Below are 13,171 nucleotides of genomic sequence, written 5' to 3' on the forward strand. Positions count from 1 at the left end.
TCTGTTTGTCCTTTCCTGCTCCATGAAAAACAGGCAAAAAGTATGTTTAGCACAAGCACAGTTCCGGACTGAGAATTAAAATAGGCCCTGGCATTTCAGGTACACAGAGGCCCAATCAGCCCATAAAGAGGTCCAAAAAGGCCCCACCTGCTCACTGAATACTGACTTCCTATGGCACCTTATAGCAGCCCCTCTGGCGTTTGCCAGAGCCCATAGATTGCCAGTCGGGGATTGTGACAAGCTTTATTTGTTGAATGAGAGGGTATAGTCAGGGCCACCATCCGAATTCATGGGACTTTGTACAATGGTCCCCGCCCATCCCCCCAAGCCCCACCCCAGATCCAGCCAACTTCACAGTAAAAAGGCCACAAAGACAGCGCTAAAAACGGTAAACCACCCAATTATAAAAAGCCATTGGTGTTCAGGACCCCATTATAAGTTAAAAAAAACATTGCCCGCCAGGGTCCCACATAAAAGTTTTAAAAAAAACATGGGCAGCCAGGGTCCCACATAAAAGTTTTTAAAAAAATCATTGGTGGTCAGAGCCCCATAAAAGTTTAAAAAAAAAAAAAATTGGTGGTCAAAGCCCCATAAAAGTTTTAAAAAAAAAAAAAACATTGGTGGCCAGGACCACCCCTATAAATTAAAAAAAAACAAACATTGGCACCAGGTAGAGTTGCCACCTTTTCGGGAAAATAATACCGGCCTTCCTATATGTTTATCTTTTTTCCCTATTAATAACATTGGGAGCAGCCATCATTTTTACCAGGGGCCCCATAGAATATTTTTTTAACAATTGATGGCCATGGACCTATATAATATTAAAATATTACATTGGTGGCCAGCGGTTTAATAAAATAAAATAAAAACACATTGGTGTTCAGTGGAACTTACCTTAGGCTCCTTTTGTGACTTCAGCTCCTTTTGTGGCTTCGGGTCTTTTACGCCTCTTCAGGACTTCAACTTCGGGTCTTTTTGCGGCTTTGGATCTTCGGCACTTCTGGTCTTCTGGACTTCGGTCTTTGGGACTTGGGGACTTGGGCTCTTTGGGATTTCAGCAGTTTGTCGCTGTAAAGGTGCTGCCCCTTTAGGCCCCGGCCCAGGGTTGGACTTGGCTGATGGGACACCGGGAAAAATCCCAGTGGGCCCCTTTGTCGGGAGGTCACGGTAAAAAAAATTTGCGGGCAGTCTAACCCTGCCTGGGCCGGTACAAATGTACCCCCTGTGCCCCCCTGATGCTGGCCCTGAGTATAGTGTCCAGGTTAATTCCATGTATACATGTTGAAAAGCATGGACAAAGAGGTGATAAAACAATCTATAAACTCAGTCAGTGAAATAATGTGATGAGATCTGTGTATGGTTAGATACTTCTAATAACACAAGTCTGCATTACTTAGCTATGTGTACAAGGAAACTCATTCTGTGCTAAAGGTTAATAAGGATTTTTGTTCTTCCAAATCTGTTACTATAGAGCAGGACAGTAGAGCAAACGCTAATTGACCAGGGTTTTTGCAAACTAAAGACCTTTATCTAGGAGACAGCCAAGCTGACCTAACCTGGGGCCTCCACTGTGCCTCTAATTAATATAAGGAAACATATCCATTGTCTCCTATAAAGCTCTGCAACAAAAGAACAGATTGGGCAGTAGGTCTACCATATGGTCCTTTAAAAAATCAGTGGTACCGTGCCAGATAAAAAACCCTGAGAGTGTTACACAAACATCGGCTATAAAGATATTTAGACTTAACATTACATGGTATTAAATATGCGGAATGCTAAAAGGTGTTCAATACTTTTAGTGCTGGATTTTTTACTGACATGATTGAATCAAAAAAAGTTACAAAAGGGTGTGAGAATTGTTTATAATGACAAGTATGATTTACTGGGGATGACGAACATTGTCAATAGCTTCTGTGGGCAAAAATTCTAATTCCTTGCAGCTTCCAATTTCATGCATTTTTGGCATGCACCAATATATGTGCAAGGTTAAGGTATCATCGAAATATAAAATTACCCTGGCAGTAGGAGCAGCAAGCATTTATTTTTTCTATATTTTCTCTTTATATGTTAAATAAAATATTGAGATGAAGGGAAAATTATATTCCTGCTACAGAACTTTTCTAAATTATATAAAAGGTATTACTGACTCGCATATTCCACCTTTCTATTGTCGGAATAATCTTTTTGTGTGCCTAATAAATATCTTACAAAGAAAGAGCATGAATATGACCTAGAGGTTAAAAAAGCACGGACCAATGCCACAGGAACTGACTAAATCAAAAGTAAGAGACAATAGAAAAAATGCATAGGCTTGTTCTATGTGCAGTCCACTGTACCAAGAACAATGAAGACATGAAAAAGCATTGTGTACTATAGTAATCAAAAATAAGAAAAATCCAATGGCACACAGGTCTGCATGAACACTTCTAGTTTTTATTTAAAGAGTGCACTCTGCTTTAAATAAACACAGTAGAAGTGTTCATGCAGACCTGTGTGCCATTGGATTTTTCTTGTGAACTTGCATTGGGAGGTGGCTGAGCCTCCACCTGTGTGCACCAGGCCCATCTTCATCAGCTTACAAGTAGGGTGTGCGAGAATACACAACTTGTTCTTGTAATCATAAATAAGCCATCATAATGGCTAAACTCGGGTGGTTCAAGTATTCAGTTCTGGAAAAGCTTTCCACAGATACTTTTCTTTCTCCTTGTACTATCATGAAATAACTGTCTCTATGAGGATAAAGCCATGTTGTCTACTGTATTTATAAAAGCCTCTGGCCTCTTTTTCACTTTCTGTTTCTCAGCAACTTTATGCCCTCTCATGGTCTCGCCCCCCACTACTATTACTCGTGGTGTTTTATTGAATAGCTTCTTGTTGATGAGCAGTGGGGCACAAACATTATGTTCATGGCCTAAGCTTTGAAGGACATGACAGCCCACATAGAGGTTATAGATAAGTTTCCAACCTCCCTGCATACATTTTTTGTACATTTTTTATACATCTCTATATACTCTTATGAGCTAGATGGTTCTAAAAGTTGAAATTTAAATGGATTATTCACTTTTAAATTAACTTTTAGTATATAGGTAGACATTGAAAACAATCCCCCCCCTTTATTGAATTGCCCAATTAAAGACTCAGAGGCTAACTTGTGGATGAAGGTCGGTCACAGCTTTATTTATCATATTTATTCAAATTATCTTTGCACTTTTATAACCACATATTTCTATAACCGACTTAACCCTTTATTAAATAATCATTTTCAGCTCAAAACACAGAAACACCAATGCCAGCCATTGCAAGAGCAATGAGCATGTAAGAACAATTCTTTTCCATAAAGTGCTAAGGCAAGCATCAACAATTTTCGCTGTGACAATCTCTTTGCTGAACAGTAAACATAATAATACCTTAACGGAATAACCTGAAGAAAAGCTTCATCACATAATCTCCCTGCAGTCACAGCGCACCTCGCTAGGCGCTGCGCCAAAGCAGAGACAATTTGCAGTTGGTTTTCATTTTTTATTATTTGTGGTTTTTGAGTTATTTAGCTTTTTATTCAGCTGCTCTCCAGTTTGCAGTTTTAGCAGGTTTTCAGGTTGCTATGGTTCAAATTACCCTAGCAAACTTGAAGTGATTTGAATAAGAGACTGGAATATGAATAGGAGAGGGCCTGAATAGAAAGATGAGTAATAAAAAAAAGTAGCAATATTATTATTATTATTATTAACATGTATTTATATAGCGCCAACATATTGCGTAGCACTGTGACAATAAATTTGCAGCCTTACAGAGCATTTGTTTCTTAGATGAAATCAATGACCCCTATTTGAAAGCTTGAAAGAAGAAAAAGGCAAATAATACAAAAACTATAAAAAATGAATAATGAAGAGCAATTGAAAAGTCATTAGCCATTCTATTAGATACTGAAAGTTAATTTAAAGGTAAGCCATCCCATCTGAAATGACATTTAAGTATAGTAGGTATGCTATGGTAGTATGTTTGGAAAATCGACTGTACTATATAGTTGTAATGAATGGTACAGTTAGGTGATCACCACCCTGTCCCCTAAGCACAACTTATCAGAAATATAGCAGAATAAACATACAGCAGCGTTACAGCCCATTTTTAATGAAAATATTGCTGTATCGCTAATAATGTTGAGCAAAATCTGCTTTATGGGGAATTGCTGAGACAAATGCACTTTGTAGAGTTGCAGTACATGGTGTAGAATAGCATATTTTCTTAAGTAGCTATTTGGGCATTAATGGGTAAGACAGGTTAAAATATTTACTGTAATCAGTGAATATGGTTTTTAAAACATTAACAATACACTTTACAAGTTGGCTTTCACGTTTCTTTGCCACTTTAAATTTCATAAGCGAAGACATAATAAGTAAGAACTTTATTGTAATCCCGGCCTAATGACAGGGCCTGATTGTGATTGTAAAAAAACTAGAGGAAAGGTCAGAATTGAAATCCTGCGGCATACTTACAGAAATAATTCATCTCGCAATTACACACTGGATTTGGATAAAGCTTTCTGCCTTTAGCTGAAGTCACTCCAGTTTGCCAAGCTGCAATTTGATAAACTATGAATTTGGGTGTCAGAAATATATTATGTGCTTTTGTTATATATTTTCCAGATTTCCATTAAAGAAGAAAAAAAAAGATAAAATTCAGAGAGACACAACTGGAAAAATGACTTTTCAAATGGAATCTCAAAGCACCTGTTTCTTTATATCTCCAGTGATTGAATGTTCTAGTCTGGTATCAGGGGATACATTTACCCCCAAAAAGGGATCTGGACAAGTTATCAGATGTAAGATATATGCTTGCCACATTGTTTCTTTGAAGGAAATGGATTGCTAAGTGCTCACATTTTTTTTTCTGTTTAATATGCTGGTACTGTGTGAAAGGAAACTCAAGAATGTAAAAGCACTAAAAGAGAAAAGGTTTTAAGTGAAACATCTGGGCATCTGTGGCATTATGGATCAGGTATATTCAAAGCAACACAAAAACATAAGTTTGGGATGATCCTACGTATTATAAATAAAAAGAATCATATACTGAAAATTAGTTAGAATTCCAAGAAATAAAAAAAATGAAGGGGGTATTGTAACAAAAGATATACAATTTGCTAGTGGCCTATTAGCCCATAGCATACAATCAGTATCTGATTTTCAGTTGGAGACTGTCACTAGCTTTTGTCGGACATAACTATCGTACGATTGCTGTCAGAGGTAGTACATTGGCTGATCTGTTCTTTAACTACTTCGGAATGGTAAGACTTTTATCTGAATGGTTAGTGGAGGGTTGGGAGATGGGAAAGTCCGATCGTACGTTGATTCAGACAATCGGATATTTGCGTCTATGGCCAGCTTTACAAGAACTGGGCTAACTTTTCTCCTGCTGTTTATGTAATGAACAGATTGTAGGTTATTAGTGGCCAGAATTTATTTCTACATAAGAATGCCATTGTTTTATAGCATTTACAAGTAAAAGTTTCACTGTATGAGGGCATTCTATTAAAGCCCACTGCTTTACCCATGAAAGATAATAGTGAATAGCTGTGAATGCGACAGTCATGTGAATGATTGTGTTGGCTCTTCCTGAGATATTGAACAGTTTATTTTCATTATGGATTATGGATTTGTCTGATGGGAACATTAAAGGGGGCAGTTTGTCTTACAATTAACTTTTGGTATTATGAACACAAAGATATTTTAAGACAAAGTGCAATTAATCTTTATTTGTATTATTTTTGTTGTTATTAATTACCTTGTATTTAGTTGTTTTTTTGTTGAGTAGGTCTCCAGTTAGGAATTTCCAGTAGAAACCATTGCATATCATCAAAGGCCATTGTATTTCAGTATTTTAATTTTCAATAGTCTCATCACACCCTCTATAGCAGCCACACTCTAGTGCATTATAGGTCAGCATTTATTTAGTAATGATTCCAAAGACACCTGCTTAACCCTCATTTTAATGACTTAAATCCTGGACATATTTCTTTTATAATATTTATATAATAAAAGTTAAGTCTTATTTTTATTGTTGTATATACTGGTCTGTCAGCATATTGAATTGGGAGGAACAACCTATAGGTCATACTTTTTTCTTTTTCTACATGCTGATTTAGTGACGTGCATGCCATTCTACCTTATTTTCAGTGGAAGGTGCTCCCACTCTCTTCTAAATATTTTTTTAATTTTACTAACGGGGGATATCATGTAGTATAAGGTATTCACTGTGACCATTTCTACACCTTTTTTATTATCAATAAAATCAATGTTTGCTCAGTGATAATTCCTTAACTATTTGAATTAATTTGTGTTCAGCAAAAGCTGTATCCCCACTTCTAGCAGCCATGTCTTTTCTGATTGAGATAGCTCCCACTTACTAAGACCAGTAAATATTCATATTTTAGTAGGGACTATGGGCTACTAAGGAATAAAAAAGTGGAATTGTTGCATCAAATACATTTTATTATCAATATCTCCTTTAGCAAGTCATGGCCTAGTGGCCTTATGTCACCTGGGACATGGTTAGTAAGGGAAAACTTCAGCTATAGAAGCAACAGGGATAACACCCCTGAATTTGATCTGCACCTTTCTAGACTGATATTGGAAATCAATTCCTGCATAGCTATCACACTGTATTATGCACAAGCCAAGAGGATATTTCAAAGTAAAGTCAGGTGCTGAGGCCAGAAAACCAGAGCTGGGAAACATGAATCCTATAATAGTTAGGTGTAACATCACTAATTATTATTTTTAATAATTATTGTAACTAATGTAGGTATGTTTGTTTGCTTCTTTGCTATTATTTGTTAAAAAGTTGCTTTAAAAATAACAGATATCTCTAATAGCACAGTAGTATCAGGGTAGTGAAGAAATGCCTGCATGCCTTGTAGTTACATGTTCTTCCTCTGACCTAGACCCACACAACCCTGTTCACCCTTCAGCACTTTTGGGTCTCTCTTTAGAAGAGTATTTTCCATCATTGTGCAGTTCTATTGATCTTCCCTCACATGACACATTTTTGCTATCCATCACCACTTTGACTTTGGCCTTCTGTCAGCGAACATTAGAACATTCAGGTCATACTGTGCTTATTGTCACTGTGTCCTTTTAGTGACCATATACACAGCACCTGGCATAGTGCTTCTCAGTTAGAATTGCAACTTCTTTTATTGTACACCATACACTGTGTGCCTACAAATTTCAGAAACAGTTAGTAATAATACAAAGACTATTTTCAACTCTTTATTCCGGTAAAAAATGTGAAGGTATCATAAAGCATGGCTGGAAGTTAGAGATAAACTCACTAAAAGGGATGTTTTATAAGGATAGTCTACCCAGTTCTTCTTCAATTCCCCCTGCTTAAGGGATTCTTGCTAACAAAACAGTCACAGCAAAGGGGAAAGGAAGGGAGTTGTATACTGGTAATATAACTACCTCGATGGACCAAGCAACTCCATTTGTGCCCTGTTAAACTGAAGAATTAACAATAACCATAAGTTTTTCATGATTAACATAACAAACAAAAAGTATGTTCAGCATAGGTCTTATTCATTGCATTTATGTTAAAAAGGGAGTATACTGCTTCTTTGAAGGATATGGCTGATTAGAGGAAGTGGAGTTAGAAAATTGGTTGTCATAGTAGAATTGTAGGTGTCTATTTATTAAGCCATGTGCATGAATTAACCACTAGGTCAAAAGACAATATATTTATCAAGCTTTCTATTGATTTTTGGTAACCGTGTACCCCAGTATAAAAATTCAGTATAAAAAGCAGTGGTTACTTGAAAAATGCAGTATAATCATATTGTATTGCATTGAGATTGCATTATGGATCATGGCTTTCTAGCTACACCCCTGCATGAGGGTAAATGGTAATTTTACCCATGACTGGACCATTCTTGATAAAGGTGAGATGAAATATAGAGCAGTTCTGGTGAGATTAAAATGGCTAAGTGTATATAAACAACATGAAATCCCCACCTATGGCTTTACTACAGCCTGTTACAGAAGTATCACGCTTGCAAATGTCTATTTTTAAAATTCCATTACAGAAGACGTTCAGATTGACCATTGTTGAAAAGAACAAGCAGGGTTATTGATCCTATTCGTTCGAAACAAAGCTTTCCTTGAGGGAAAATTAATCTTGATTTCTACTAAAACATAAGTCAATAGACGTAGTGTTATATAAAAGCTGATCTATGTGAATAAAATTAGCATTTTTTTTTTTTTTTGGAAGTACCAGTCTCTGCATGGATCACTAATGACAGATTTGACTTGAGACTTATAAATGCATCTCAGAAAATCCATACTTACAATTCTCCCCTTTCTCAGCTGGGGGGTTACTGTTTATACATTTACATTCTCAACATCTCTGTGTGCATGGGTAGAAATTAGAAAACAATTACATGTGGTTTGTTTGACATAAAGGCAGCTGGTGCTTTAAGTCAGCATTCTGCATTGGTCCCAGCCTTTGTTTGAATATTTATATGTTTAGTTTAAAAGACTTCCTTTCTATGTAAAGTATTCTACAGCATGCATTTGACACACTTAAGGGGAATTACCACTAAAAATGATTTATACTTATTTTGAAGCTGGAACAGTGTTTTACCATATCCAATTCTCTCTCTCTGCATATGAATTTATGATATAAAAAGCACTCTTTCCCCTTACTGTGGCAGAGAGCTATACCTGGATCACTTTCGGAGCCTCCCATTTATGCAAAAAACATGGACAAATGAACAGGTAATTACATTGATTTTTCAGAGACTGCAGACATGATATCAATGCATGACTGGGGAACTTCTATACATTTAAAGCTGGAGGTAAAGATTTTGCAGCTTGTACCTTGTGCTTCTCTGCTAGCAAGGGCAATAAAGGAGGGAAGGCAGAAAACCACTAAAAAGATGAGACATTTCAGAGCTGAGAGCATTTTCATAAATGTATCAAGATTAAGCCAGAACACTGTCTGGTTCAGGAAAAGCATAAAGGGTTTTACTGCTAGTTTATCTTTCTTTGCCCAAGTGACTGGAAGTTGGTAACTGATATTTTTCAGTAGTGCCAGCTATAGTGAGTGTTTATCACTTTGATGAAAGTGTCAGAGACTCATGTACCAAACAGTGAACAGCAATTCAGTCAAGTGAACAAAGACTTGGTACAAAACTTTGACCACATTTAAAATAACTCATGTTCTGTCTGAGTAATACCCAATAAAATGTTGATATAATATTAGACTGAAAGCTCTTTAGGGCAGGATCCTCCTTCCTACTCAAGTCAGATAGTCATATAGCCAAGAATCTTGAACCTTCCTACTATGGGGCAGATTAACTAAAGGGTGAAGTGGGTTTTTTTAGTGAAAATTCGCCAAAATGATAATTTGCAGGGACATCAGCAATTTACTGAAAAGTGAAGAGGACAATTCGCTAGTGAAAAAGCTCAGAGCAAGGGAAATCTTCTGCTGAATTTTCGCTTAAAACGAGTATCAAACGATTGTTACTCTGCAAATTTATCAAAGTGCGAACTTTCCAATACGTTACTTTTTTGCGCCTGAGTCTGTTTTGCCAGGTTCTACCTGGCGAATTGATAAGATAACGCTGCATCCTCAACATTATTATGTCAATGACATCATATCCTGTATGCCAAAAAAAGTCATAAAAAAAGACAAAACGCTGTTGTTTTTCAAATTTTAATGTAGGATTATTTTTACAAGTTGTAACTGTTAAATATATGTTATTTACACTTTTTTAAACCATTTGAAGCTTATACCATATTTATTTTATGATGGGATCATGTCTAGGACAATAGATCTCTTTTGTATTTATTTTACTTCCTTCAACATTTTTAATAATAAGTGGCCACTTGCAGCAATTTCAACAACAATCACTAATAAGGACATACTGTATATAAGACCTGTATGTACCCGACATATTTAAATTGATGTAAGCGTAAGTATGTTAACAGTTTTGCTAGGAAGAAAGTAACGTTAGAGAAAATTCGCCAAAAAACATTCCCTCTGACAAAGTTTTACTGGCAAAAGTATGCCAGCGTTCATTTGCCGAGTCGAAACTTCGCATTTTGATAAACACTTTTAAAAAAAATCCATCAAACAGTAATGGATGTTTAATACATTCATTTCACAGATTTTTGAGTGATGGAGACCAAAACTGTACGGCATATTCCAGATGGGGCCTTACCAGTGCTCTATAAAGTGGGAGAATGACCCCCTCCTCCCGTGACTCTATGCCCCTTTTAATACAGCTCAAGTCCTTATTTCCCCTTGATGCTGCTGACTGGCATTGCTTGCTACAGCCAAGTTTATCATCTACAAGGACTCCAAGGTCCTTTTCCATAATGGATTTGCCTAGTGCAGTCCCATTAAGGGTACAAGTGGCTTGGATATTCTTACATCCCAGGTGCATGACTTTACATTTATCAACATTGAATCTCATTTGCCACTTAGCTGCCCAGATTGGCAGTTTGTCAAGATCATGTTGCAAGGATGCCACATCCTGGATGGAATTAATTGGGCTGGATAGTTTTGTGTCCTCTGCAAACACTGATACATTACTTACAACACCCTCCCCTAAGTCATTAATGAACAAGTTAAATAATAGTGGACCCAATACTGAGCCCTGAGGGACCCCACTAAGAACCTTGCTCCAAGTAGAGAATGTACCATTAACAACCACCCTCTGTACCCGATCCTGTAGCCAGTTTCCTATCCATGTGCAAATGACTTCATTAAACCCAATAGACCTTAGTTTAGAAAGCAGTTGTGGGGCACAGTATCAAACGCTTTGGCAAAATCCAAATAGATCACATTTACTGCCCCCCCCAATGTCCAGCATCTTACTTACCTCATCATAAAATGCAATCAAATTCGTCTGACATGACCTATCCTTTATAAAGCCATGCTGATTGTTGCTCATAATGCCATTCACTAGGACAAAATATTGAATGTGATCCCTTAACAAGCCTTCAAATAATTTGCCCACCACAGATTTCAAATTTACTGGCCTATAATTTCCAGGCTGAGATCGTAATCCCTTTTTAAATATTGGAATAACATCAGCTTTTCTCCAATCCATAGGCACCATACCAGATGAAAGCGAATCTGAGAAAATCAGAAATAGGGGCTGGTCTAAAACTGAACTAAGCTCTCTTAGAACCCGGGGTTTATGTCATCAGGCCCTGGAGCCTTGTTTACATTAATATTTATTAAAGCTTCATGAATCATATCCTGAGTCAGCCACTGACTAGATTGAGCTGAGCCATTAGTGCAGCTATGAAGTGACCCTGGGAACTCAGACTCCTCTTTTGTATACATTGAAGAAAAGAACTGATTTAGCACATTTGCCTTTTCTGTATCTGTTACAACCATACTGGTACCATTATTTAATGGAGCAACACTCTCAACCTGCATCTTTTTACTATTAATATATTTAAAAAACTTTTTAGGGTTAGTTTTCACCTCCACCACAATTAACTCTTCATTTCCTTTCTTTGCCTTCCGGATTGCTGATTTACAACATTTATTACAGTGTTTATATTCATTAAATGCAGCTTCTGTCCCAACAGATTTGTAGTTTTTAAATGCCTTTCTCTTCTTTCCTATTAACTTCTTTACTTCTGTATTAAGCCACATAGGATGATTCTTATGGCTTCTACATTTACTCCTTAAGGGAATAAATTGAGAACAGTAATGATTTAATATAATTTTAAATGACAACCATTTCTGTTCTGTGTTTTTAGCTGAAAAACTAAAAAACTAAAAAAAAAACAATCAATACTCTGTAGGGCAGCCATCAAGGCAATAAAATTAGCTTTTCCAAAATTCATGATTTTTGTTGCCCCAGTATATATTTGTTTTTTGCACCAGACATTAAATGATATAACATTATGGTCAGAACACTTTGTTTCCCGAAGTCGCCTGAAGTTGCCTCCCGAGGAAACTTTGGGCGACTTTGGAAAGCCAAAGCGATTTGAGTGCCATCCCGCCAGATTTACATTCTAGCTGGCGGGAAGGCATTTAGGGGAGGTTAGTCGCCCGAAGAAGAGGCGATTTGTCGCTGGGCGACTAATCACCCCCAGTAGCCTCGTCTGCCACCACCCTAATGGCATGCCAGGGACAGAGATTCTCTAGCAAACAATTATTCAGGGTAGCCATAACAATGACTCAGGGGCCTGACTGCATTAACTGGATGTACTTAAGGAGATAAATATTAACTCAACACTCTCTCTCCCTGCAATTACACTTGAGTAGTTGCTAGATTTTCATTGAGTAAATTCCCCTAGATTCTCTAATTCTAATATACCAAGTTTGTACAACCTTTTGGCATATAAAGCCCACAAGAGGATCTGACAACAAGGGCCACCATTATCTGCAAGTAGGCAATTTTAAAACATGCACTGATACAAAATGACTGAAACATGGCCTATGGTATGGCAGACTGGATGCCCAGCAACCTGCTGGCCACTCTATATACCTGTAGTGATAATAGCAGGAAGCATGTAAGCCAGTGACTCTCTGCAAAAGCCCTTGGAGTGAGCCTGGGTTCACATACATTTGATAGCATCATGTAACAGCTATTTTTGGGTGTCCTCACTTAAATATAAGAAATCAGGGACCCACCAACACATGGCTCAGTAAAATTTTGAGTAAATTATTTTCTTGCTAATTATTTCCCTATTTATAATGTAAATAACATGCATTCTCCCCCATCATTATGCATAATTGCATCAACTGCAGTGGTATTCAAAGAAGTTTTACAAATAACAACTAGTTGAAATCTATTGGGAATGCCAGGAATGATGTGTACATTCAATCCTCTATAATTAAACAATTTAAGCGAATGTAAATCCTAAACAGGAATAGGTCACAGACACAATAACAGTACTTTTAGTGACATTTCTAGTGACATTTTGTGTGGGAAGTCTGTGTCTGGCAACTCAATGATTTATGGATAATAATTTTCTGGTAATCCTCTGAAAGCGGAAGGGTTAACATCTTTTCTATCAGTCAAATGTAATAAAAGAAATGGCAATTTAATATAAAAGGGAACAGCAGAACCAGGACATTAAAATTATAATTAAAATCCTCATTATTAAACTGAAATGGAAATGCAGGAGAAGTATATGAATTTAAGGCATAA

Source organism: Xenopus laevis, chromosome 1L (genome assembly GCF_017654675.1).
Source record: "Xenopus laevis strain J_2021 chromosome 1L, Xenopus_laevis_v10.1, whole genome shotgun sequence".
Taxonomy (NCBI): Eukaryota; Metazoa; Chordata; class Amphibia; order Anura; family Pipidae; genus Xenopus; species Xenopus laevis.